This window comes from Dipodomys spectabilis, unplaced genomic scaffold (genome assembly GCF_019054845.1).
Source record: "Dipodomys spectabilis isolate Male_0828 unplaced genomic scaffold, ASM1905484v1 ptg000333l, whole genome shotgun sequence".
NCBI lineage: Eukaryota > Metazoa > Chordata > Mammalia > Rodentia > Heteromyidae > Dipodomys > Dipodomys spectabilis.
Window position 1 is genome coordinate 1,054,406 of NW_024871010.1, and position 27,672 is coordinate 1,082,077.

Here is a 27,672-nt window from a genome sequence, read left to right on the forward strand (position 1 = left end):
TGGGAAAGAGATATTTATAATGATAAACTTCTACTGAAGAACCCAACTTTTTCTTGTTTTTTTTTTTGTGGTCTTTGGACTTGAACTCATGGCCTGAGTGCTGTCTGTGTGCATTTTCCCTCAAGGTTGGTGCTCTACCACTTAGATACAGTGCCACTTCCAGGTTTGTGATAGTTTGTTGGAGATAAAGAGTCTCAAGAACTCTGTCCTCCACACACTGATTTCTAACTGCAATTCTCAGATTTCACATTCCTGAATTGGTAGAATTAGAGGCCTGATCCACCAATGCCGGGCTAGAACCTGAGTATTTTCACCTTTGCTCATTGGAAGAGTTCAATTCTTTTTCCTCCAGAACACTTACCAAGCACAGTTCTCTCTCGATGGTAATCAAGCAAATACTGAGGCACCAGTAGCTCACACCTGTAAATCCTAGCTACTGAAAAGTCTGAGATATGAGGATAGTGGTTCAAGGCCAGCCCAGATAGGAAAATCTGGGAGACTTTTAGTCCCAATTAACCACAAAAAAATGCCATATGTTGAGTTGTGGCTCAAGAAGTAGAGCTCTACCTTGATCAAATACCTCAGGGATAGACCTCAGGCCCTGAGTTCAAGGCCCAAGACCAGTGCACATGCAAACACACACAATTTAATAACATGGTTATCAAACCTAGCAAGGTGCCATCCTAATCCATTAATGTCATGCTTTGTTATGAGAACTGGAAAAGTCTAACGTCTGGCGTGGGCTGGTAAACAGCATCTGGACATAGTAATTAGCTCACAGCCAGTCAGACCAACCCAGACTGGAAGCAAGATTGAGTTGGTACAGGCACATGGCCCCTACTCCTTATTCACCCAGACTGGAATCAGGAGTGAGGTGACACAGGCAAGCAGCCCCCACTCACCAAGACCGGAAGACAGAGTAAGGTGACAAGGGCACCAAGCCCAGACTTATCCAGCCAGGAAGCAGTAGTGAGGTGATGCAGGGACATGGCCCCTACCCACCCAGACCGGAGGTTGTCGTGAGGTGACACAGGCAGCATGGCCCTTACTCCCCCACTCATGCAGACCAGAAGCAGGAGTGAGGCGAAACAGGCACGTGGCCCCCACTCACCTAGAGTGGAAGCAGGAGTGAGGTGAAACAGGCATGCAGCCCACACTCACCCAGACTGGAAGTGGGAGTGAGGTGGTGCAGGCACACGGCTCCTACCCACCCAGACCAGAAGCAGGAGTGAGGTGACACAGGCATGCGGCCCCTATTCATCTAGCCAGGAAGCAGAAGTGAGGTGATGGTCGCATGCCACACCAGAGGCATGATCCTAGCATTCCATGGCAGCTCTCTTCTCTCCCAGCCTTTGTGAAGGGCTGCTAGGTTCCATGATGCACTCCGGAGGTCAAGGGGCTGGAGCCAAGGTTGCTGCTGCCTCCTGTTACTCCACCTGCTGCAGCTATGGTAGCAAATTTAATAAGTTCTAATTCACAGACCATATACTATGAACTATTAGTGTCTTCATGTACCATGTTCCACTTGCTAGTCACTTAATTGTATAGTTGCCAATGTCTTAAGTGTTCACTGACTTGTAAATATGCTGGAATGGAAATCCTAATATCACTGATGTCTTTTAATTTCTAGGAATGATGATTTTGAAATGACCCTTTCTGAAGAGAAGAGGAGGGGACATAGACTCAACTGTTCAAGAGTGCCTTTGGTTGACACTATTGGCCCAAGAATGAGTCGACACAGCTGGTATCCAGTTGTTTTGTGTTAGTCTTTGGGTCATGTTTTCTGTTTGGCCTTGGAGTCTTAGGCTTCTCTTTGTAGACACAGAAGATGGGAAAGTAATTGCCAAGGCTTATATAATCAGGAGCCATTTACTTCCTGCCCTTCTGAAATGGCATCTCACTACATAGCCAAGATGGCCTTGAACTTATTTTGCTTCTGCTTCAGCTTCCCAAGTGATGGAATTACAGGCTTACCATACCATGCCGAGCTATCTCTCATGGACCATTTGAAATAGAAAAATCATGACATGTGCGCTGTATCTACTAAGAGACTTGTGCAAAGACCAAATAATTTACAACCCTGTTGTTAAGAATATAGACTCATATTCAACTGAATTTCAAATTCAATTTTGGTTTCTTACCTGCTTTGGGTTAAAGAGGTAGACACTATATCACTGAGTTTTATTCACTTGTACAGAAATGTGGATGGTGCCAGGGACAGGTGGCTCATGCCTATAATCTTACTCAAGAGGCTGAGATGTAAGGATTGTGTTTTGAATCCTGCCCGGGCAGAAAAGTCAACATTAGAATAGGAGGGCAAGAGCCAAACTGATGAGCCAGATACTCTTCTGAAAAATGGTTTAATATGGTACAATGTTTCCCATATGTCAGTTTGTCATTCTGCTTCTAGTCAGAAAGTTTATAAGGCTCAGAAAAGGATTCAAGCTCTCTGTTAAACCATACTGTAGCCATTTTGATTTGTATTAAAGGAATAATCAATTTAGACATTGGTAGCTCATGCCTATAATCCTTGCTGCTTAGGAGGCTGAGATCTGAGGAACATGATTTCAGGCCAGCCCAAGCAGAAAGTCCATGAGACTTGTCTCCAATTAAGCAGTGATAAACCCAGAAGAAGAGGTATGCCTTAATACAGTATTATTCCTAAGGAAAAAGCTTTATTTAAGCTGGCTTAAAACTTTGGGTCATATGTTGGGACATTGCCACGTACAATGCTGCTGGACCCTGCCTTCCTTTGGTGTGTTTGCCTAGAGCCTGGCTTTCACTCCTGTGGATATAGGCTGTTTAGCCCACAACCTTGGGGGTGGCATGATCCGTGTATGCCATATACTGCCCAGACAAAAACCTATGATGGAAGCAATGATTGACAAGGTGTTAGTCCAAAGTTACAATGGTAAGGATGTATTCTGTTTAGCTTTTTTCTTTAGTTAATTGCTTTTTTAAGTTTATCTGCTTATTTAATGTACTCTAGGAAATCAAAAGTTAATATTTGGAATTTTTGGTGCAATTTGCAACTAGGCAAGTAAGAGCACCCATTGCCCCCAAATTCAACATTTCAAATTATTAAAACTCTGTTCAGATGTTTTAGTCATCAGAAATTTGAGCCAGGGATGGGAGCTCACACTTGTAATGCTAGCTGCTGGGTCTTGACAGATACAGAGAGGATTATGATTTGATGTTAGCCCAGGAAAAACATTCAAAATATTGGATCTCAATCAATATTGAACCCAATGCATTGTGCTTCTTATTTCATCTACTCAGAAAGGGTAAAAAGAAGGATTATGGTCCATGCTGGTCTGGTCATAGACATAAAACCCTACCACAAAAATAGCTAAAGCCAAGCCAGGCGCAGGTGGCTCATGCCTGTAATCTTAGCCACGCAGGAGGCCGAAATCTGAAGATCACAGATCAAAGCCAGGCCAGGCAGCCCAGTGAGACTCATATCTCCAATAAACCACTAGAAAACCAGAAGTGGTACTGTGGCTCAAACAATAGAGCTTTCACCTTGGGCTGAAGAACTCAGGGACAACTCCCAGGCACAGAGTTCAAGTTACATAACCAACAAAAGAAAAATGAGGGCTGGGAAGGCGGTCAGTGGTAGAGTGCTTGCCTTGCATGCCTGAGGCCCTGGGTTCGATTCCTCAGCACCACATAAGCAAAAAGAAAAAAGCCAGAAGTGGCGCTGTGGCTCAAGTGAAGAGTTGAGGGACAGTGCCCAGGCCCAGAGTTCAGGCTCCACGACTGGACTCCCCCCCAAAAAAAAAGAAAGAAAGAAAGAAAAATAACTAAAGCCAAAAAAAGCAGGTGTATGGCTCATCTGGTAAAGTACCTACCTAAAATGCATGAGGCCCTGAGTTTAAGTTCTAGGATAGAAAGGGGGAAAGGATGTGAAGGAATAGAAGGAAGAAAAGAAGGAAGGGAAAAGTTATTCTGTATATTGTACTTGCCTAGCTATTTCATTAAGGTGGCTTCTCATTCCTTTTTTTTTGTTTTTTGGTCGGTTGTGGGGCTTGAACTCAGGTCCTGGATCCTGTCCCTGATCTTTTGTGCTCAAGGATAGTGCTCTACCATTTTGAGTTACATTGTCACTTACGGTTTTCAGTGGTTAACTGGAAATAAGAATCTCATAGATTTTCCTTCCTAGGCTGGTGTTGAACCTTGATCCTCAGATCTCAGCCTTCTAACTAGCTAGAATTACAGGTATGAGCCATTGGCTCTGGTCACTCATTTGTTTTCTTTCTTTTTATTTGTAAGTCATAGGACTTGAACTCTGGGTACTGTCCCTGAGCTCTTCAGCTCAAGTGAAGTGCTCTACCACTTGAGCCAGAGCCCACTTCTGGTTTTCTGGTGGTTAATTGAGGATAAGAATCTCATGAGCTTTCCTATATGGGCTGGCTTTGAACTGCAATCCTCAGATCTCAGGATTACATGTGTAAGCCACCTGCACCCAACTTCCTCATTTATTTTCTCATGGTGAGTTGTAGCTGATTTCCCTACTCCTTGTAGTTCCTAGCAACTACAAAGTAGTCCTAGAGGTACCTCATCCTTTATAGTAGTCCTTAGGACCAAGTGACTGCTGAGTGCAGGAAAGCAGATGAGGCCAATATAAAATACAATGCTATCTATCTATCTATCTATCTATCTATCTATCTATCTATCTATCTATCTATCTATCTATCTATCTATCTATCCAGTGGAGAGAACTAACACAGTCCCCCACTACCACAAATTATACAGTCGAATTTCCCACATTTGGGGAAATCTCAGGGGTCAGCACATCTGAAGTGCAATAGATAAGCCTGGCCCTGGGAAAACCATCTTCATGATCATAGTATCTCCCCTGCCAGGTAAGTAACAAGTGCCAGGTAAGTAACAAGGCTGACTTGGTATTTAAAAAACTAACAAACACATGAGAGTAGTTCACATTTGTAATCCTAGCTACTCAGAATGCTGAAATCTGAGGATTAAGCTTTAAATACTAGATAAATTTTGCTGAATTTTTATTAAAGCTCCTTTGGTGTTTTTAATTGAAGGTTTTATTTATTTTCTTATTTTACTGTTTCTTACTGTGACTACCAAAAAGCTGAGTGACTTCCGTGGCTTGTATTCCTGGATTACTTTGGAGGTGCTCTAAGACTTCATCAGAGGCCAGACTTGTTCTACTCAGTGGAGTAGCCAGCCACAAAGTTGTAAGTGACAATACTTACAGTAAGCAAAATTACATAAAATTAAAAATTCAGACACACATTTCCACTAGCCATATTTCAAATAAAAATAGAATTCAAGTTTCAGTGAATGTTAGTAAAGTTATAATGCATTCATTTTATGTGTCCCCTGTCACACTGCCACAGAAGAATGGAATACTTAAGGCATATCATGTGACTCCCAAGGCCTGGATGTACTTACTCTGTTCCTTTACAGAAAATGTTTGCCTGACCATGTACCCTAGTGAATATCATTTATTATGCAGAGCTACCCTCTTTTCTATATGCTGTTATTTCTCCCTATACTTTTCTCCCTCCCTCTCTCTTCCCTCACCCAATCCCTCCCTTTCCTTGTTTTAGGGATCAAAACTCATGCATGGTAAGTTGCTAAGCTGAATCTCAGCCCTGTGTATGATTTTATGTTTGGTGAGGGGGTACTTTTTCAGGGCTTGAACTTTGGCCCTGGACACTATCTCAACTTTCTTCCTCCCTCCCTCCCTCCCTTCCTTCCTCCCTCCCTCCCTCCCTTCCTCCCTTCCTTCCTTCCTTCCTTCCTTCCTTCCTTCCTTCCTTTCTTTCTTTCTTTCTTTCTTTCTTTCTTTCTTTCTTTCTTTCTTTCTTTCTTTCTTTCTTTCTTTCTTTCTTTCTTTCTTTCTTTCTTTCTTTCTTTCTTTCTTTCTTTCTTTCTTTCTTTCTCTCTTTCATTTTGTCAGTCATGGGGCCTGAACTCTGAAATCTGGGCCTGGTCACTGTCCCTCAGCTCTTTAGATGAAGGATAGTGCTTTACCATTTGAGCCACAGCACCACTTCTGGCTTTTTCCGACTTATGTGGTGATGAGTAATGGAACTCAGGGCCTTATGCATGCATGACAATCACTCTACCCCTAAGCAACCTTCCCAGCCCTCATTTTATTTTAAAAATAAAATTCAAAACATGCCTTTTATGAATCTTCTTTCAATTTATTGAAACATAGTATATATTCTTTAAGCTGTTTTTAAAATATTTTTAGTGTAAAAATATTGTACAGAAGGTTTACAGTTACATGAGTAAAGTAGTGGGCACATTTCCTAGTGAGCATTGTCACCTCCTCCTTTCTTTTTCCCCAAACATCCCTTCCCTCCCCACCTTCCCAACACCTCCCATCCACCACAAATGTTGTAAAGTTTGTTTTCAACATAGTGTTTTGTACATCTCATTGTTACAATGGTTAAACTGTATCCTTATTTAAACATCTTGTTATGTACATATAAGACGCAGGTCACCAGAAACAAATACAGTGAATACAGAGTAATACCCTGGAGGAAGAACATACCAGAGAAACAAAAAAAATCACATAGTACATTATAAATATGTTAAAAACAATAGCAAGAAAGAAAAAAGCACTTGAGTTACTATCTTGAGGTTTATTTCACTTAACATCATCCTATATGGTCATATGTACATAGCTTTTGATTTTTTCTTCTTGTCCTAGACATATACTAGATATTGAAAAAAAGGGAAACTATAAGACCTACGTTTTGGGGGGGCCTGGCCTACTTCACTTAATATAATTTTTTCCAAGTCTTTCTATTTCCTAACAAGTGGGGTGATGTAATTCTAATGGAGGCATAGAATTCCATTGTGTACGTGTGTATGTGTGTGTTTGTGTGTGTGTGTGTGTGTGTGTGTGTGTATTATATATATATATGTATATATACATATATGTATATATATATATGTATATATACATATATATGTCACATTTTCTTGATCCATTTATCTACTGAGGGACACCTGGGTTGGTTCCATATCCTAGCTATGGTAAATAATGCTGCAATAAACAATTGTGCTGGTAGCTTTAATATAGCCTTGTTTGCGATCATTTGGGTAAATGCTCAAAAGTGGGATTTCTGGGTCATAGGGAAGCTCTATGTGGAGTCTATTGAAGAATATCCATACTGCTTTCCAAAGTGGATGAACAAGTTTACACTCCCACCAACAATGCAGTAAGGTTCCTTTTTGACCACATCCCCTCTATCATCTGTTATTATTAGAGTTCTTGATTATAGCCATTCTAACTGGGGTGAGGTGGAATCTCAACATTGTCTTGATTTTCATTTTTATTCTTCATGTGTCTATTGGCCATTCCTATTTCCTCTTCAGAGACCTTTCTCTTTAAGTCTTTAGCCCACTTATTCATGGGGCAGTTGTTTCTTTGAGGATTGGTTTTTGGGGAATTTAATTTTTTGAGTTCTAAATATATTTTAGATATGAGACCCTTGTCCATTGTATGGCTAGTGAAGATCTTCTCCCAGTACTTGGGCTTTCTATTGATCTTGCTAGCTATGTCCTTTGCCATGCAGAAGCTCTGCAGTTTCACGCAATTCCATTTGTCCAACCTTTCTATGATTTTATGTGTTTCTGGGCCTTTATTAAGAAATTTTCGGCATGTGCCAAGGAGACCTAGAGGTTTTCCTCTTCCTTCCTGAAATGTTTTCAGGCTATCTGCTTTGACTCCAAGGTCTTTGATCCATTTGGAGTTGATTCTGTTGCAGGGTGCTATATAAGGATCTAGTTTTAGTTTTCTACAGGTGTGAAATATAGTATATATTTTATAAGTCTTTGTCCATCTCTCTAGAGGTCTCCACAAGTTTATATGTATTTGTAGCTTGGGAAGGGAAATAAGATTTAAATCAGGACAGTAGGAGGCTATGGTTTATAAGACTCATTTGAGACCCTTTTGGAAGGAATGTTGACTTTTTCCATCTGATATCCTACAGATGACAATCTTGGTACAGGTATTGAGTAGTCACAGGATAGGAAGCTTGTACTGATTTCTCCTGACTTTCCCCTGGGGACAAAGAAGGTGAAGTAGCCATAGGCATGAATCTGTAGGGGGATTGCAATTTATTTGTACTGACTGTATATTTCTAATTACTGTTGCCACAGGCCAGTGGGTGAAAGGTTTTTTTTTCCTTTCCTACTTTAGCTGTAACTAGTTATTTTTCATTTTTTAAATTTTATTTTATTGTAAAGAGTCTATAGAGGGGTTAGAGTTACATAAATAAGGCAATGAGTACATTTCTGGTCAAGCATTGTTACCCCTTCCCTTGTTTATCTTCCACTATCCCTTACCTCCCCCACCTCCCACACTCCTCCCCTCCCCACCCGAAGTTGTAAAGTTCATTTCCAACATACTGTCTTATGGGTGTCATTGTTGCAACGGGTCATCCTGTGTCCTTGTTTTAGCATTTTGTTATTTCCCTTCCCCTCCCCAAATTAGAAAAATGTATCTACAAGATGCAGGGTATCAAAGTCAAGCACAGTGACAACAGGGGATATACCACAGGGGGAAGAATATACAAAGGAAACCAAACACTTACATAATAAATCTAAAACAACAACAACAAATGAACCCCAAGATATAGTAATTTGTTTTTATAGGATATTTATTCTAAAACTCCCTAGACATCTTAAATTTGGACTGTTTCTTTTTTTTCTGCCAGCCTGTGGTTTGAACTTAGGGCACTCTACCGCTTGAGTCACAGAGCACCACTTTGAGCTTTTTCTGAGTAGTATATCTTATATAGAGTGTCATAACTTTCCAGCTTAGGCAGGTTTCAAATAATGATCCTTAGTTCTCAGCTTCCTGAGCATCTAGGAGTACAAGTATGAGCCACTAGGACCTGGCTTGAATAATCCCATAGTTTTAACTAGCTGTTTTCATATCCCCTACCAACAATGCTTTCTCATACTTTTTAAAGTTATCTCTAAATAGCTTAGGAAGGAGTTTGAGCATTGCTTAATCATTTTTTCACTTTCATTAGTATATACTAGTTGCACACACTGAGAGGTTTGATGGAGTTACTTCCACACACGCATATGATATACTTGCTCACATTCATCCTGACATCCCAGTGCCCAGCCCTTGAATTCAAGGCCCAGAACTACTGTGTACATGCAAACATTCACGGAGACACACACACACACACACACACACACACACAGAAGAACAATTAGCAAAGGTTATACTATTGATCAGGAACTGCAAGGAAACATGGGAAGGTAGATTGTCTTTTCCCAGTTTCTCTGTCTTCCTCCATTCTCTGCTTTTCCTCAGAACAACTCAAGCCCTCCACACCTCGCTTCTGTCTGTTTGAACACCCTGAGCCTGGCTTCCAGTATGCCATTCATAGGGAGCTGCCCTTGCCTGGATAGATGGTCCTCAAAGTAAGCAGAGTGTCTCAGGTTATATTTTATTTTTCCATTTGGAGTGTGAATGCAGGCCCTGGGACCATAAGCAGCATCTTGAAGTGTATGGACAGCTGTTTTGAGCTACAAAACTCACCTCAGAAAACAAGCAGAGGAAGTGGGATGCAAAATACACAACCTGAACCAATAGATCTATAGGTGACTGAGAGCCAATTTCCACATTAATGTGAATACAAGGTTGAGTCCATTTGAAGACAGGTCTCCAACGATTTAATGGGACCCCATGGACAAGCCTGGCAGGAAGACACGTGTGTGTGTGTGTGTGTGTGTGTGTGTGTGTGTGTGCCTGAAGGCTGGGCTGGGGCTCAGGCTGAGGCTGAGTGCAACCTGCCCTTATGCCTTTTTTGCTGCTCTACCACTTCATCCACAGCTCCACTTCTGGCTTTTTTGTTAATTGATTGGAGATGAGATTCTGATGGACTCTCCTACCATGGCAGGCTTCAACTCTGATCTTCAAATCCCAGCCTCATGAGTAGCTAGTATTAAAGAAGTGAGGCACTGGAACCTGTCAGGAAGCCTCTTAAATAACAGAGCTATTTTTAGGGAGACAGGAAACACCTCAGTCCAAAAGATGGTGTTGCGTTTTCATGTTTTAAAGGAAAAAATGCACTCAATATTGAAGTGTGAAGTAATATTGAAGGAAATATTGAAGTAATATTGAAGGAAAGAAGACAGCAAACTTTCATAAATCTGGTGTTGTGAAAGCCCATCAGACATGAGTGTTTCATATAGGAATCAAAATAATATCCATGTGGCAACATTGAGACTCACCCATGTGGTCACTTGAACTGGTTGAAGACCTATTCTCAGACTGACTAACCTTCAAAAGTCTGGGATTCTGCTCTGTGGAAGATGTTTTCCAGTCACACTTGTAAGTCTCTTAGTTCTGTTTTTCACACTTCTCATCCCTCATTCTTAGTATTCACCAAGTATCTTTTCCATTGCTGCTCCAGAAGATGCTTTCAATGTCACTGTAAGAAGTGGCGCTGTAGCTCAAGTGGTAGAGCGCTCGCCTTGAGCTGAAGAGCTGAGGGACAGCGCCCAGGCCCAGAGTTCAAGCCCCACGGCCAGCCAAAAAAAAAAAAAAGAATCTTTGGGGCTGGGAAGGTGGCTCAGTGGTAGAGCACTTGCCTTGCATGCCCGCGGCCCTGGGTTCGATTCCTCAGCACCACATAAGAAAAAAGCTGGAAGTGGCGCTATGGCTCAAGTGGTAGAGCACTAGCCTTGAGCTGAAGAGCTGAGGGACAGCGCCCAGTCCCAGAGTTCAGGCCCCACGACTGGACCCCCCCCCCCAAAAAAAAGAAAGTAATATCAATGTCACTGTAAGGATTCATCTAATAAGAGAAACTTGTTTGAAGAACTTTAATACTTATATTAATAATATCATTACTAATAAAGAGTATTATTCAAGAACTACTTTAAGATAAATAAAACATGATTCAGAGCAGTTATGTAGTTTGGATATTAAATCTGATAACACACATATATTCCTAGGCCATTACAAATCTGTAGTTACTTCAATCTTACAATACAAATGTTCTTAAGAAAGAAAGTGTTGATAATATAAGCAACCCAGTAGTTGTTGAATGAGATAAATATAGTGAGGACTTCTGTTGAGCTAGTACACACTGGTTCTTGCTCTGAAAGCATCACCTATCTGTTCTGAGAGCCAGTCAGGCTTAAGTAGGACACATGCTTCCGGATGACAGACCTGCCTGGCATTCACTGCCTAAGTCCATTCAGGCCCACAGCCCATAGGCAATATAGAACAATCTTCAGAACAGTCATCCTGACTTTAAAGTTCAAGCCTCTAATCCTAGCACATCAGCAGACTGATGTCTGAGGATTGTGGTTCAAAGTCACCCTGGGCAGCAAAGTCTGGAAGACTCTTATCTCCAGTTAACCACAAAAAAGCCACAGTGGAAGGGATAAACTGAGAGCAAGGGAAGGGGTGTAATTGTCCCCAAAAAATGTATTCATTACCTGACAACTGTTTAATTTAACTGACTTAACTGTTACCCCTCTGAACGTCATATTCCTAATAATATTTTTTTAAGAAAAGGAAAGATGAGTCTGGGAAGGTGGCTCAATGGTAGAGTGCTTTCCTTGCATTCATGAGGCCCTGAATTCAATTCTTCAGTACCATATAAGCAGAAAGAAAGCTGGAAGGCACACTGTGGCTCAAGTGGTAGAGCACTAGCCTTGATCTGAAGAGATGAGGGACAGTGCCCAAGCCCAGAATTCAGGCCCATAACTTACAAAAAAAATAAAGAAAAGGAAACAAAAAAGGAAGAGTATTGCTGCCAGGCTCAGTGGCCAAGCCTGTAATCCTAGCTATTCATGAGGCTGAGGATCAGTGATTGAAGCCAACTTGGGTTGGAAAGCCTATACGACTTTTATCTCCAATTATGTACAAAAAAACCTAGAAGTAGAGTTGTGGCTCCAGTGGTAAAGCAGTAGCCTTGAGGGGAAAAACATAAACTACAGGGATAGTATCCATTTCCTGAGTGCAAGCCCCAGAAAGGCACAGAATAAAAGAAGGAAAGACACTATGAACTTGGTTTATCTGTACCTGAGATGTCCTTGTTAGAGACGATTATGGACTGAAACTCTGAACAGGGCATACTAGGTCTGGCATTTTTTCTGCACAAACTGTGTGCACAACCATCTTAACTCCTTCGCTATTCTATAGTTGCAGGTTGCATTATCTTCTCACCATGGAAGAGGTCCAGTATTTACTTTCCCTAGGGTACCTGTTTCCTTGTCTTCTGCTCTTTATTCATGGACAGCAGTATTTTAACTGAGAATGCAAGGAGGAGGATTGGCAAGGCCTTGAAAAAGAGAATTTGCTAGAAGTGGGTGAGACAGTGGTGATAATGCCCAGGACCAGGTGAGCATTTTGGTGATGATTGGGCATGGTGTGTCATTCTTTATCAATATGCTGAGGGGCCATGGGCATGAAGAGGAGGCCTCAATGCCTCCTGGGGTCATTCAGATTACACAGATATAAGCCAGCTAATCTTCCTCTCACTTTCCCAGCATGGAGTTATGGGTCCTGCCTGGAAGGGGACTCATGCCCAAGTATGGACAGCTATCCACACAACATCCAGTTGTGTCCTCTACATTGTTACTACATTGAGAGCAGTGCAGCACAAATCACATGGAGCATGTCTAAATCATTAAAGGGATGGGAAAGTGGTTCTATGTTATATGGACCAAGACAGACAGAGAACACCATATAAGTTCCCTTTCAGAGACCCCACTTCTGTTCAATGGCCAAGAGAACATACAGGAAAACCTCCAGAAGGAGGAGCTATGTTCCTAACCTGGACCTTCACTGCATGATTTCCCAAAGCTTATGGATACAATAAAACTAAATCTCTCCAAGATCAGGCATGAAGTCTCTCAGAGACCATTGCCCACATCTGTGAGGAGAGCATAGGAGGTAAAATGGACTGTCAGGGAGGGGAATAGCCACAGAGTGTCTCCGTGACATCTCTGGCATCCAGTATTCAGATAATTAGGGAAAGGTTACGAAAGCCTATTTGGTGTGGATAATGAATCATTGCAGCAGGTGGCACAGAGGATGGGAAAGCTAGTTGAAGAATACATGGGTCCCATCAAGTCCCAAGATGTGCAGATCTACCATCAAGAGAGCTGGACTATATGTTGGATATGTTACATGATAGCCTTTGCTAATGCCAGGTCTTAGACATGTGTTATACTACAGTGACTCTGCTGTCTACTACCACAAAGGCATGTAAGAGAGAGAAACTTGATACAGTTGCTGACGTCACCAAGATCATCCTAAGGAAGAACTTCGTAGACATTATCATCTGATTGTGTGTGGGGTCTGGGGTGGGGGGGGTGTATGTGTGGACACTAGAGATTCAACTTTGGGTCTGGACAGTGCCCCTGAGCCTCTTTTGCTCAAGGCTTGTACTATAGCTCTTAAGCCACAGCTCCACTTTCAGCTTTTTTGATATTTTATTGAAGTCTCACAAGTATTTACTTACAAGATAAACTTTAATTATGAGGTGATATGATTTTAAGGATGATATACTACTATGCAAATGCAATAAATAAAAATAGGAGGTAAAAAGACACTCTAAGGACTATATAGGAAGTTTTATGAAAGCCATGAAAGTATATCTTAAAAAAGTGTTATTAGTGACTTAAACAGCAGTGCTAAATTTTTTGTCCTGTATAAATGAATGAAGTCAGTTATTTCTGTTTAAATGTATAATGTTATTTTTCTCTTTTTACTGTTTGTAATCCATACTATTAATATTAATAGGTGTAGGAGACTCAAGCTTAGCTGTTGAACCTGGAAAAGGTTTGAGAGGTTGGAACATCACCTGAATAGTACTCAGAAAGCTGAGAGCTGACTATGCAAAGGTTAAAACACAGCTCTGTGAAGTAAGCCAGGCCCAAAGAAATATAAGTCCCATGGTTTCCCTTATTTGAAATAACTAGTATATGTCTGAGACAAACAGAAACTGTCAGACAAGTTGATGTTAGGTGAAATGAACCCCAAGATAAGGATTCAAATGTTTTTTTTTTCTTTCTTGAGATTGTTTCCAACATATTTATAAAATGATTTCTTTGTTGCTTTGTATGTACCTCCCCATGGAATTAGCCCTGCTTTCACTGTAGTTGATGTTGGTATAATTTGTGGAAAGGAAGGAAAAAAAACAAATTGTTTAAATAGGGATACTGGTGGACCCATTGCATGAATGAGATGTACAACACGTTATGTCGAAAAGCGAACTTTACAACTTTGAGGGGGAGGTAGGAAGAGCTGGAGGGAGGGGTGGGGGGCGCGACATGGGGAGGGATGGGAGATGGGAAGGGATAGGAAGGGAAAACAAAGGAGGAGGCAGCAATGCTTGATAAGAAATGTACTCATTATCTTGCCCATGCAATTGTAACTCCTCTGTATGGTATTTTCACAATAAAAAAAAAAACAAATATATAAATAGGGTTACAGGTGACCCCATTAAAACAATGAAATGTATAAGATGTTATGTTGAAAAATGAACTTTACAACTTCGGTAGGGCGCGGGGGTAAGGAAGGGGGGTTGAGAGGGGAAGGGATGGTAAGGGGAAACAAAGGAGGAGGCAACAATGCTTGATAAGAAATGTACTCACTATCTTGTCAATGTAATTGTAACTCCTCTGTATGGTATTTTCACAATTTAAAAAAAAAGCACAGCTGTGGAGAGTGTTAAGCTATTGCCCCCTTCCATAGTGCTTTAAAGGCCTTGAAGCCTGGGAGGTAAAAGAATTGACAACTTAACCTAGGAAGCTAGATAAAATAGACCAAATGTCTGGATTTTCTCTAGGTTGCATTCTCCTTTCTCAAAACAAAAAGGGAACCAGTGTTTCTCACTCACTGTGGTGGTTCTGATTGCAATATAGAAGCTTCATTTTTGCATGTATCCATGGTAACCTTCCCAGTGTGAATCCAAATAAATATGATTGCTTGTATGACCTTGGGCCCAAGTGCCAGTAAGCCTTGGGACCCCAGGTCCTCATTGATTTTTTTTTCTTTTTCTCTATACCTGTCCGTGTATTTTCTAATTTTCTTCAGCTTGGTATCCTATTGCACTGCCTTGGGTTGCAATTAGCAACAAATATGAATATTCTTGAGTTGTAAAACATAAAGGACTTACAAACTTTCTTATCCCAGATGGCTTCAAACCACAATCCTCAGATCTAAGCCTTCTGAGTAGGATTACAGGCATAAGCCACTGGCAACCAGCATGCATCTGAAGACTTGATGTCAGTGAGATCTTTCTTGGGGAATGTCTGCACATCTCAGTCCTCCTCAGCTCTGTTCCTTCCTGTTACCCAAACAGAGTCAACATTTTCATTCCTTTATGTTCAAAATCCTTGAGGTTAGTGAACTGACTTGCCTGCCATGTACCTCCTTTCTATAAATACAATAGTGGGTTTTACTCCTTACCATCGATTAACTAAATTAACTGGGATCCACACAGAGGTGACATGTCCTTTTCTGGATTGCACACCGTACACCTATGTTTTACTTTATCTAATAAAGTTAACATAACTTACCTTGTTTGAGGGTTCTTAGTTCCCATATTTCTTCCTTCTCATCCCTCTTTCCCTTGCACAGAGGGAAGAACCATTTGGAATTGTGAAGAGTGAGTTTTTAGTCATTTTCTGAAAAGCCCTGCCAATGGATCCTGATTTCCAAGTCCTGAGTAACTGGCCTGTAAAGCCTTGTTCTTTAATCTCTCCTCAGCTGACACAAATGACCACATATATCTAAAAAAGGCTTTGGGAAATGAGTTCAGGTTATCAGTTAGGAATCCTTATTACCTGGTCACTGTGCATAAGTTGTTTTTGTTTTTTTGTTTTGTTTTGTTTGAATAGTGTACAATTAGTACCAGAATTAGACTTCCAAGTATTTTTTTTTAATTCAAAGCTAGCAGGCTCTCTTATTTGAACCACAGATCAACTTCTGCCCCACACTCTTTATCTTCTGGTGGTAAACAGGACAGAAGTTTCCCACAGGAAGCCAAGGGCACTACACAGTATCCTCAAACCTGAAGACTGTGGTTCACAGCCAGCCTGGGCAGGAAAATCAATGAGCCTCCTATTCCCAACTAATCAGCAAAAAGAAGTGGAACTGTGGCTGAAGTGGTAGAGCAGCAACCTTGAGCATAAAAAAAGCTAAGAAAAAGCTAAGAAAAAAAGTTTTAAAAAAGGTAAGTGAAAAACAGATCTAGCACTAAGACAACCACAAAATAAATTTTTTTAAAAAGTGCAAGAGAGCACAAAGAGTCTTAAAAATGATAAAAATTAACAAGAAACTGGTGGCTCACACTTGAAATTCTAGCTACTCAAAACACTGAAATTGAGCATTACTATTCCAAGCCAACCAGGACAGGAAAGCCCATTGTGTGTGTGTGTGTGTGTGTGTGTGTGTGTGTGTGTGTGTGTGTGTGTATGAGTGTGTGTGTGTTCCTTTCTGGGATATGATCTACAAGTTTTTGCTTGACCATTTCCAATCTTTTGGAGGTTAATTTGAGATAAGAGTCTCATGAACTTTCCTTGTCTCCTGACAATGAACCGCAATCAGTATAAGTCAGGACTTTGTGGGAGTGTCTATACTTACCTCCTACTAACCACCAAAACCAAAAAATGAACCAAATTGCAACTGTTACTAAAGTTTTAGAGCATTCTATCCTTCAGCAGGATTGGTGAGGCCCTAAAAACAAGACAGAGAACCAACAAATAAATAAATGTATTTGAAGAAGAAAAGAGCCAATTAGTTTTTTATAATATAGACTCATATCTTTAATCCAAGCTGAAATGTAAAGATCACAGTTCGAATCCAGCCTGGGCAGGAAAGTCCAACTAACTTCTTTTTGAGTGTGCTAGACATGGGCTTGAACTTGAGGGTTTTTACTCAAGTTTAAAAATACTACTTCCTGTATCATGTGCTGAATTGGAGATGAGACTGATGGACTTTCTAGCCCAGGCTGGCTTTAATCTGTAATCCTTAGATTTTAGGATACTGTGTAGTGCCTTGGTTCCCATGGGACTCTTATTTACTATTAACCACTAAAAGAAAAATAGAGGCGGAAGTTGAGCTGAGGCTCAAGTAGTAGAGCCTGCTAGCTTTGAAATGAAAAACAAAATACCCACAACAAAACAAAACAACCCTCAGTGAGAGTCACTAGGCCTTGAATTCAAGCCTCCTCTCCCCCCAAAAAAAGACCTCAGGAGTTGAGTTTTTGTTCCTGCTAGCTTTGAGCAAAAAACAAAAGGCCAAAAATCTCATGGACAGTGAAGTAGTGTGGCCTAAATATAGAGCCTGCTAGTTTTGATCTAAAAAAAACAAGCCAGGTGCCTCTGGCTCATGCCTGTAATCCTTGCTACTCAGGAAGCTTAGATCTGAGAATCACATTTGGAAGCCAGCCTCGGCTAAAAGGTCCCCTGGTGACTGTTTTTTCCAACTAAGTAGAAGTGGCACTATGTCTGAAAATAGTAGTGTGCCTGCTGTGTCCCTGATGGACAGTTCCTAGGCATTGAGTTCAAGCCCCAAAACTGACAATATCAATAAATTGATTAATTAAATACTGAGCATAAATGAGTAGGCCCTAATAATAAAGGACATGAACTTTGAAAAAGGGGGAAGGGACAATCAAATAAATGAAAAGGTGGAAAGGGAGCATATTAAGGCCTTCTAAATCAAAACTGTAATTCTACCTGCTCAGATTACTGAAAACTGAGGACTTTGGTTCAAGCCAGCCCAGGCAGGAAAGTACAGGAGACATATTTTACTGTGTTCAGTATGGGGGCTTGAACTTGCTATGTTTTGCTCATGGCTACAGGTCTACTTCTTCCAACCTCTAGGTGGTTATTAGAGATAATTGTCTCATTGACTTTCTTGCCCAAGACTGGCATTGAAACATGATTCTCAGATTTCAGTCCTTTCTGTAATGCTCTTGACTTTCTATTGATATTCTAATCTCCTATTAACCATAAAAAAATGCAAAAGTTGAGCTGTGGCTCAAGTAGTGAAACCAGCTACTATTAAGGTAAAAATAAATAAACCTCAAGGAAAGTCATCATGACTTAATTTCAAGACCTAAGAACCACCACTCAATTAAAAAAAAATAGAACCTCAGTCACTGTGACCTGAGTTTAAGCCCTAGAAAAACAGCTGCAAAAAAGAAAAACAGCCTGTAGTTTACCTGTGGTCAAAGTTGTAGGTCATGGTAGTTTCAAGGGAAACAAAAAATCAGCATAATAGCTAGTGCCTAATAACAAATGCCAAAAAGAAAGAAATAATAAATAACTGAAAAGGTGAAAGAAGAGGTAATTAAAGATTTGTAAATGTTGACTCACACTTATAATTCTGAATGCTAAGGAAACAGAAATCTGTAGGTCATGGTTCAAAGCCATACTGGACAGCAAAGTCCATGAAACTTGCTTCAGTATGTTCAGTCGAGGGACTTAAAATTGAAGTGTTTTGCTCAAGGCTACAGCTCTACTATCTTCCACCTATTAGGTTGACTGGAGATAAATGGCTCATTGACTTTCCTGCCCAGGTTGACTTTGAACTCTGATCCTCAGATTTCAAGCCTCTCTGTACTGCCCTGGACTACCCATGGAATTCTTGCCTCATATTAATCACTTAAAAAAGGCAGAAGTTTAGCTGTGGCTCAAGTAGTAGAGCCATCTACCCTTCAGTTAACTAAGTAAATCAATAAAACCTCAGAAAGAGAGGAGAGGAATGAGAGTGAAAGACAGAACATCTTACAATAAGCAAAAGGAAAGAAATGTATATATCACCTGGAAGAAATAATTGTATTGTCAAAGCTTATAGAATTGTATTGTCAAAGCTTATAGAATTCACAAACTTTATCGACCATAATAATGACAATTTGCATTGTGAAGGTTAAAGTATGTTTGTGACTTCAACTAAATATCACTATTCCACAATATTCTGAAATAAGAGAAATTTAGGTAATCACCTAATCTCAATAATAGTAAAAATCTCAGAAAGAGTCACCAGGCCTTAATTTCAAGCCCTAACACCAACGTGCCTAACTCCAGCCAAACACACACACACACACACACACACACACACACACACACACACACACACAGAGCAGGAGCTGAGTTCTCACTCTTGGAGCAGAAGCCAAATGAAACAAAAAGTAGACTGTAGTAGACCTATGGCTTAAGTAATAAAGCAAGCTGCTTTTAAGAGAAAAGAAAAGAAAACTTGAGTATGAAGGCAAGGCCCTAAGCCCCTGACTCTTCCCAGAATGGAAATCAGTCATGGAATCCAACAGAACGTGCCCCTTCAGTTCTAGGCCCTCCTATCAAAAATAGATGGTAGTCTTGTTCTTGGCTTCTGGCACAAGTACCTTGTGTAGAGGAAGCCCCTCCTCTTGCTTCCTGGATCCCAGGGTTCAGCCTCTCTTGTGAGTCAGGGTGGGAGGTGGATGGCAGTGTGGCAAGAGGTTCCAAATAGAGTGGCAGCTGTGCTAATTGACTTGAGGCTGACAGCTGGATGCCAGGGCTAAGTGATAACAGGTAGCTATCTCTGATTACCCAGCAGTAGGCAGACTGAGTTGGAGCACCTGCTGGCTCTGCCTATCAAGTCCACCCCATCTCCTCTGCCCCATAACAACCAGAGGTTTAAATGGGGATCTGAGTTGGCTGTGTCAGATTCCTGCTCCCCAGCCCTACCTGTTTTCCTCGGTGTACACCACTGCTGAGGACACGCATCCAACTGCTTTGCAGCCCTACACCGTGAGGGAGATCGTGTACATACAGGCAAGCCACTGTGGCAACCAGATTGGCTCAAAGGGGAGCATGACACTGGCCTAGGATCCTAGTCTCAAATTTAGGGGGATAAGGAGGAAGAGGACGGGGTTGGAGGGTGCAGGTGGTGGTGGTCATGTCTAGGCTGAGGTAGGTGGGGCTCCATAGTAGTCCCTAACCTCCTAGAAATCAAGTCCCCCAGATAGTTTCCCCAATTTCCCTAATTTGTGTGGCCCAGGTGGGTGTGGTTTTTTAAGCAAGGCTGGGGTGGTTTCAAATCCCTTGCATGTCTTAGTCTTACCTGAGACTCAAGTCATTGTACTTAGTTTCCTGGGAATAGACTAATGCATTTTTGGTCTGATTTGAAAGAAAGGAGTGCAGTGTCTTTGAGCTGACAGATACAGAGGATTCCCTTTTTGTCAACTGATGAGTATTAGATAATTGAGAACAGTTCATCAACCTTAATGCAAATTTCTCTGAGTTTTCATGCCCTATCTCAGTTCCCTTAAGTTGGGTGTTTTCTAAATCCGTGGTTGTCGGTGTATGCTCTGAGGACCCTTGGGGTTCTGGAGACCCTTCTAGCTGAGTCTTCAAGTTACTGCTTTGGCAATTTCATGTCCATATAAGGCCAGGTTCTCATCATAGAATCCAAACAGAATATTGTATCCCGTAAGATAGAATAAACATAGGAGAACCCAGATGTCTTCTATTCAGCCAGATAGCAAAGAGATTAACAAAACTAAAATACCATCAATTTTTGTGCTTTTTTTAATTTAAAAAATTAATTTTTTTACAAAAATATTTGTGTCAACAGGATTTGGATTTCTTATAGTTATTTTAAAATCCATTGTTTGGACAGTTAACATTCTAGGCCATAATACACTTCTAGTTCCATCTCAGTTTTGGGAAATGCTAAGCGATGAGCACAACATTGACTGCACTGGCAACTATTATGTAGACAGCAGCTTAGAGAATCGAGGTATATTACAACGAGGCAGCTAGTGAGTGTCTCCTGTCTGGCTTCCAATACTGTGGCAGAATAGGTCCCTGGGGAATACTAATGACAAGGAAGGAGTTCCTGCCTTTCTTAGGGTGGTATTGTAGTTCGAATTTGGGGCCTCAATCTTGTAAGTCAAGTGCTGTATCCACCTGAGCCCCTCCACCATATATTTTAATTTTTGAGTATACACTTGTGAATTTCCTCAGGAAAGCCTTTTACTGAATTCCCCCTACCTGAACTTGCTGACTAGCCACACCTGGATTTTTTTTTTTTTGTCATGGGGCTTCAACTCTGGGCATAGGCATTGTCCTTCATCTCTTCAATCTTTCTTTTCCTTTTATTACCAGGGGTTCCTTTTTTTAGAACTCTCTGGGCTTCTGGGATAACTCCTTCTAGCTTAGTTTAATTCATTAATTCTGCTTGTTGTAACATATTTGGAAATTTTAAGTTTTTATGTTTACTATGCGTGAGCCGCAAAACCGCTTGTGAAGTTGTAGGAGTTTTTGGAGGCAGCGTCACATCAGATGATTGATTGGGGCATCGCCCACATTTAATCTTTGGTCCTAGTCTTTATTATTTAGAGAAGTCATCTCTATTGGACTGGAAAGAAACAACATGCTCTGTTCACGGATCAATAGAAAAATAGCCAAAACGAGAATAAAAGCAATGAATGTACAGCCAAGAAGAATATAGAATAAAGGTAGAGGCTATAAAGGTGCAGCCAAGTGTATGGGAAGCCTTGAACCAACACCCCCTTCCTGCAGGCATGCTTCCTTAAAGCTCTTTGTCTAACGCGATCTCATGCAGACTCCGCAGGAGGTGGCATGACACCAACTATTTCAGGTAGTTTCTTGGAAATGAGAGTCTCCCAGAATTTCCTGCCCCAGCTGGCTTCAATCTGCGATCCTAAGATCTCAGACTTTTGAGTAGCTAGAATTTCACCCTTCAGCAACCAGAGCCCAGTTGCATTGCCCTCTTTAAAATACAGATTAAATTTCTAAAAGAAAATTTTGAAATTGAAAATTTTAAAATTTTAAAGAGGGATGTTCAGTCACTAATATATATGTGAATAGTCCAAATCATAAAGCATAAATAAAGTGTCTCACCCTGAAATCTATAACACTTCTGGACTTTAGCATTTTGAATATGAATACTTAGCCAACAATAAATTCTTTTTAAGGTTTTTAAAGTAAAAAACATTGTTGTGATGTAGAAAAACCCAATAATAATGTGTAAACACTGCTTTTAAGTGATATATATTGTCTTTCCTAACACAAACAACCTTACTGAAGTCTACAGAGTAGATTGTCAGTTTTTGTAACTGTCAATGTGAAATTCATTTAATTTTATATAAAGAGTTTCCATTCTACATCATTGTATACAAACAGAATCGTAGATAATTGGTTTTCCTGTGTAATAAACCAATGAAAAAGTGCAAACAAAAGGACAGAGCTATTTAATGTATTTGAGTTTTATAGATCTACATTTGGGGATGTCCTCACCTTCGTATTTTGTGGTGATATTGCTTAAGTAAGATATAAGACTTTAATCTTGTGGTTCCTTGGTTGAGAGTCGTTGTGTGGAATTGTATCACTGCTATGAACAGTATTTTATGTTGTGTCTTTATTAGATCCTGTATATCAGGCAGGATGGCCAGTTTTCTTCATGTCATTGTTTAGGAAGGGGGCAGTCTCAAACTCATGTTTATATCATTTTAACTGATATCCCTTTTGAAAAATCAGGTTAAATGGCAAATTGCAAGTAATTGCCCAAGGTTGCTCTGAGTATTTGAATACAGGGAAATGTGCTATTTGATAACAATTATTGAAAAATTATAACACAAGAAATATGAATTTTATGTATTTTCCCCAGGAAAGCATTATACTTGAATTTCCCCTACATCTACTTGCTGAAGAGCCACACCTGGCTCTTTTGTTTTATTTGTTTGTTTTTTTGTCGGCAGTGGCACTTAAACTCTGGGCCTATGCACTGTGCCCCAACTCTTCTGTTCAAGACAAGCAGCTCTACCACTTAAGCCACAGTGCCATTTCTGGTTTTCTATCAGTTTATTGGAGATAAGAGTCTCACAGACTTTCCTGCCCAGGCTGGCTTTGAACAGTGATGATCTCCAACTCCATAGTTGCTAAGATTATAGGCATGAGCCACTGGTGCTCTGCACCTAGCTACTTTTAATTGGGGAATGGAAGGGATAGTGGGAGAACAACAAAGGAGTGGGTAACAATGTTCGACAATAAATGTTCTCATTTCCTTACTCATGTAACTGTAACTCCTCTATACAGCACCTTTACAATAAAAATAAAATTAACAAAAAAGAGAAAGCTTCTTGCTGATAGGCAATGATGACTCACACCAATAATCCTAGCTACTCAGGAGGCTGAGAAATGAGAATCATCGTTCAAATCCAGCCTGGGCAGGAAAGTCCCTGAGACCTTTATCTCTAATAAACAACTCAGAAAACTGAAAGTGGGACTGTGCCTCAAGTGATAGAGTGCTAGCCTTGAGCTGAAGAGCTGAGGGACAGTGCCCAGGCCCAGAGTTCAAGCCCCACCATGAACAACAACAACAAAAAAAAGGTGTTGTCATCTTTCTTTTGCCCCATTAGACTCAAAGCCTGATGCTCATCTTTGCCTCCTGAGTAGCTGAGATTTCAGCCACCATGCCCAAAGCAAAGGAATAAAATGCATGGAAATAGACAACTGCAAACGTCCTTAAAGTTGCTGAAGCCTCTTGCATGGTGATTCATTCTCAAGATATCTTTTCTGTTTCCATGTCTGAAATGCTGTAATTTCTATAATGAATGCTGAGAGCCACTTAGAATCATAAGCTCTGCTCCTAAGTTCCTTGTCAAGTATAGGCCCAAGTCAACTCTTGTTCCCACAGGCAACAAATATGTTCCTTGGGCCATCATGGTGGACCTAGAGCCTGGCACCTTAGACTTAGTAGGATCGGAACCATAGAGTTTCAGACCAGACACTTCATATTTAGTACGTCAGCATGGTCCATAGAAGATGGCTAACAGGCACCCCTCCTTCGTAACATCCAGACACTCCAGTTCCCAGAGCTGAGCTGAGCCTTTATTCATCTAGATAACATCCTCACCTAACCCACCTATTTCAGTCCACGGGAGTCATGTCCCTGTCCACTCAATCAGCACAGATAAATACCAGTCTGCAAACAGCCTCTGAAGGGAATGAACAGCGAGCAGGGAATGCCTCCAACAAGGTTTCAGCGCTGCTGGCCCTTTCAAATACCTGGCAATAACAGGGAACCATTTCAGGACACCAGAAATCAAAGCACAGCTATATGTGAGCAAGGTGCAGACAAGTGCCTTCAGCTTAGCTTCCCTCTGACCATTCTGTTCTCCTGTTCCTCCTCTGAAAGTAAGTACTTTTCCAGTATTGATGCAGGCTCTGTTCATTTTTTTTGGTCGGTCGTGGGGCTTCAACTCTGGGCCTGAGCACTGTACCTCAGCTCTTCAGCTCAAGGCAAGCACTCTACCGCTTGAACCACAGCATCCCTTGTGGCTTTTTCTGTTTATGTGGTGTTGAGGAATCGATCCCAGGGCCTTGTGCATGTGAGGCAAGCACTCTTCCATTAAGACCCCTTCTCATCACCAGGCTCTGTTCATTTTTAGAAGTACGTGGTTTGGGTTAAAATGTATCTTCCTCCACATTGTCTTTACTTTCTTTAGAACCTGGTTGATTTGTAGGGTCCCAGATACATTGAAAACATTTCCTGGGGGCTAGGAAGGTGGCTCAGCAGTACCGTGCTTGCCTTGCATGCATGAGGCCCTGGGTTCGATTCCTCAGCACCATTAATCAGGAAAAAAAGCCAGAAGTGGTGCTGTGGCTTAAGTGGTAGAGCACTAGCCTTGAGCTGAAGAGCTGAGGGACAGCTCCCAGGCCCAGAGTTCAGGCCCACGACTGGACCCCAAAAAAGAAAACATTTCCTTTATTTCACCAGTGTATCTAAAATAATAGCCAAAGTTGCTCAGAGGAGCCTATAGTCTTCACAATGCATATAGCAAAGTCATTATTCCTGGAGTATGTGTCTCATCATGTCTTTGTGTCTGATAGGCCAGAACAGAGCAGGCAATAACTGGGCCAAGGGCCACTACACAGAGGGAACCGAGCTGGTGGAGTCAGTGCTGGAAGTGGTGAGCAGAAAGGTGTGTCTGTCTCCAGGGTTTCTAGCTGGCCTACTCCCTGGGAGGTGGCACCAGGTCAGGCATGGGCACCTTGATTCTCAACAAGATCCGAGAGGAGTTCCCAGACAGCATCATGAACACCTTCAGTGTCATGCCCTTGCCCAAGATGTTGGACACTGGCACCTTAGACTCAGTGAGATTGGAATCATTTGGCCAGTGTTTCAGACCAGACAACTTCATATTTGATACATCATCATAGTCCATGGGAGATGGCTAACGGGCACCCCTCCTCCCTAACATCCAGACACTCTAGTTCCCAGTGCTGGGCTGAGCCTTTATCCACCTAACCCTATCATCCTCACCTAACCCTACAACACCATCTTGTCTTTCCACCAGTTGGTGGAAAATGCAGATGAAACGTTCTGCATTGACAACAAGGCCCTGTATGACATCTGCTTTTGCACTCTGAAGCTGCCCATGCCCACCTATGGAGAACTGAACCACCTGGTGTTGGCTACCATGATCAAGGTCATCACCTGCCTGCGCTTCCCTGCCCAGCTGAATGCAGACCTGCGCAAGCTGGCTGTGAACACGGTGTCCTTGCCCTGCCTGCGCTTCTTCATGCCTGGCCTTGCACCCCTGACTAGCCGTGCCAGCCAGCAATACAATGCTCTCTCAGTGCCCAAGCTCACCCAGCAGATGTTTACACCAAGAACACGATGGTCACCTGTGATCCCCGCCATGGCTTCTACCTGACAGCGGCTGCCATCTTCCGAGGCCGCATGTCCATGAAGGAGGTGGATGAGCAGATGCTCAACTTGCAGAACAAGAACAGCAGCTACTTTGCAGAATGGATCCCCAACAACGTGAAGACACTTGTGTGTGACATCCCCACACATGGCCTCACGATGTTGGCCACATTCATTGGCAACAACACGGCCATCCAGGAACCCTTCAAGCACACCTCAGAGCAGTTCAGTGCCATGTTGCAGCACAAGGCATTCTTGCACTGGTATACAGGTGAGGGCATGGATGAGATGGAGTTCACTGAGGTTGAAAGCAACATCAAGGACCCGGTGTCCAAGTACCAGCAAATCAAAGATGCCACTGCTGATGAACAGGGGAAATTTGAAGAAGTCTTGTGGAAGAAGAGGTTTAAGACTTCCCATTGCTAGCAGTGCAACAGGAATGCCAGAGCCTGCCTACTGCTTCTCAAATAAATGGTGCTTTCCTGAGCTACTGTTGTCCTGCAGTGGGACCTTGCTATGTATCATCATGCTCAGCCTTCTCTGTCAGGAACTCACTGACAGTGAATGTAAAAATGCAGATTTCTTTTAAATATGATTGTTTTAAAACCCTATTTGTATAAATAAAGAAGTATACATTTTATACCCTGAGCCCTTATTCTTCTTTAGAATCCTTTTTATTCTTTCAGTGTATTTGAAATATAAATTTGGCCAGAAGGATTTAATCTTAGCAATATAGGACTGGTGCTCAAGAGGAGTATTAAATTCATGGTTTTTCTGCTATTTTGAAGAGGAGGATGACAAGTGCCAAGTTGTTGTTTTTCCCCCTGGCCCAGTTTTATAGTTTTCAATCTCTCAAAAGCATGCAAGTAGCAAAAAAGCAGTTTGAAGAGAAAGAAAACTAGATCCAGATGCTACTTCTCCTTCAGACAACCACAGGTTCTTGTCTCATGTCCCATCAGAGGGATTTCAGTCACATTCCCCAGAAACAGTATCAGGAACACTGATCCCTGTGTTTAGAGTTCAGTTGGCAATGAAGCAGCACTCACAGGATGAGTGCAAGTTCCTGGTTGCCAGGGTAGTTTCTCAAGGTGTCTGGCAGCTTTAAGTACAGAAGTGATTCTAGCTGTTTGAGGGAGTGAGAGGCTGAGAAGCTGACCAATCCCATAGTGTATCAAGAACTGCTTGACACAGTGCTTCCAAGTCAAACAGAGGAGGGGAGACATGGCCTCTCCCAATGACCCATTCTCATGTTCATTTTTCCAGCAGTCAAAGCTGTCTGAGGCCCACAGGGTGTTGTAAGGATATAAGGGATGGATGGATCTAGCCTGTTGGGTATGTTTACTTTACATGAGTGAAACAGAAATCTCAATTGCTTAGAACCTACAATGGCCAGGAAGAGGGTGAACACTTCTGTTTTCACTGGAGGCCAAATCAATCACTGGTTCTTTTTGCCAGAATCTTTCACTCTTCTTTCAGTGAGGCTCCAGGCAGGTTGTCTGTGCCAAGCATTCCTCCATGGCCACCAATAACCTGTAAGAGTACCTTTTTCTTCAGAAAAAGGGCTATGGGAATACTGCAACTTATAGAAAGCTCTAAGGAAAAGGTACTTCTGGGTGAGGTGCAAGTACCTTGTTGCTAGTAAAGTTGGGAGATGGTAAGTTCCGTAAGTTTTCCTCTACCAGGCCTGAGGTTGGGGTAGGGTAGGGAGGGGTGGGATAGAGATCTTTAAGCCAAGCTGGTCTCACTCATTAGAAAGTAAACTGTCCCAGAGAGTGATCTGTGACTAGAAGCAGGTTATTTTGTGTCCTTGCCCCAGGGAGATCAAAGTGCAAATAGCTTCCATTGTGGGAGTCCTATGGAGTAAGTACTGATACCCCTGGGTCTCTAGTCCTAGAACTGACCAGGTTGGATGAACCCAAATCTTCTAAGGCTGCTGGGTCAGAACTGAAGGCAGGCCTGGCCAAGGCACT

General features: G+C 41.7%; 1 non-coding gene and 1 pseudogene across 1 annotated transcript; one reads left to right on the forward strand and one right to left on the reverse strand.

The window, feature by feature from the left end:
• Positions 1-1,038: 1,038 nt before the first annotated feature.
• LOC122095058 lies at positions 1,039-27,104 on the forward strand (annotated as a pseudogene).
• Positions 4,710-4,873, reverse strand: LOC122095087. The gene has a single exon (XR_006145028.1). It is a non-coding gene; the product is annotated as a U1 spliceosomal RNA (small nuclear RNA).
• Positions 27,105-27,672: the final 568 nt, after the last annotated feature.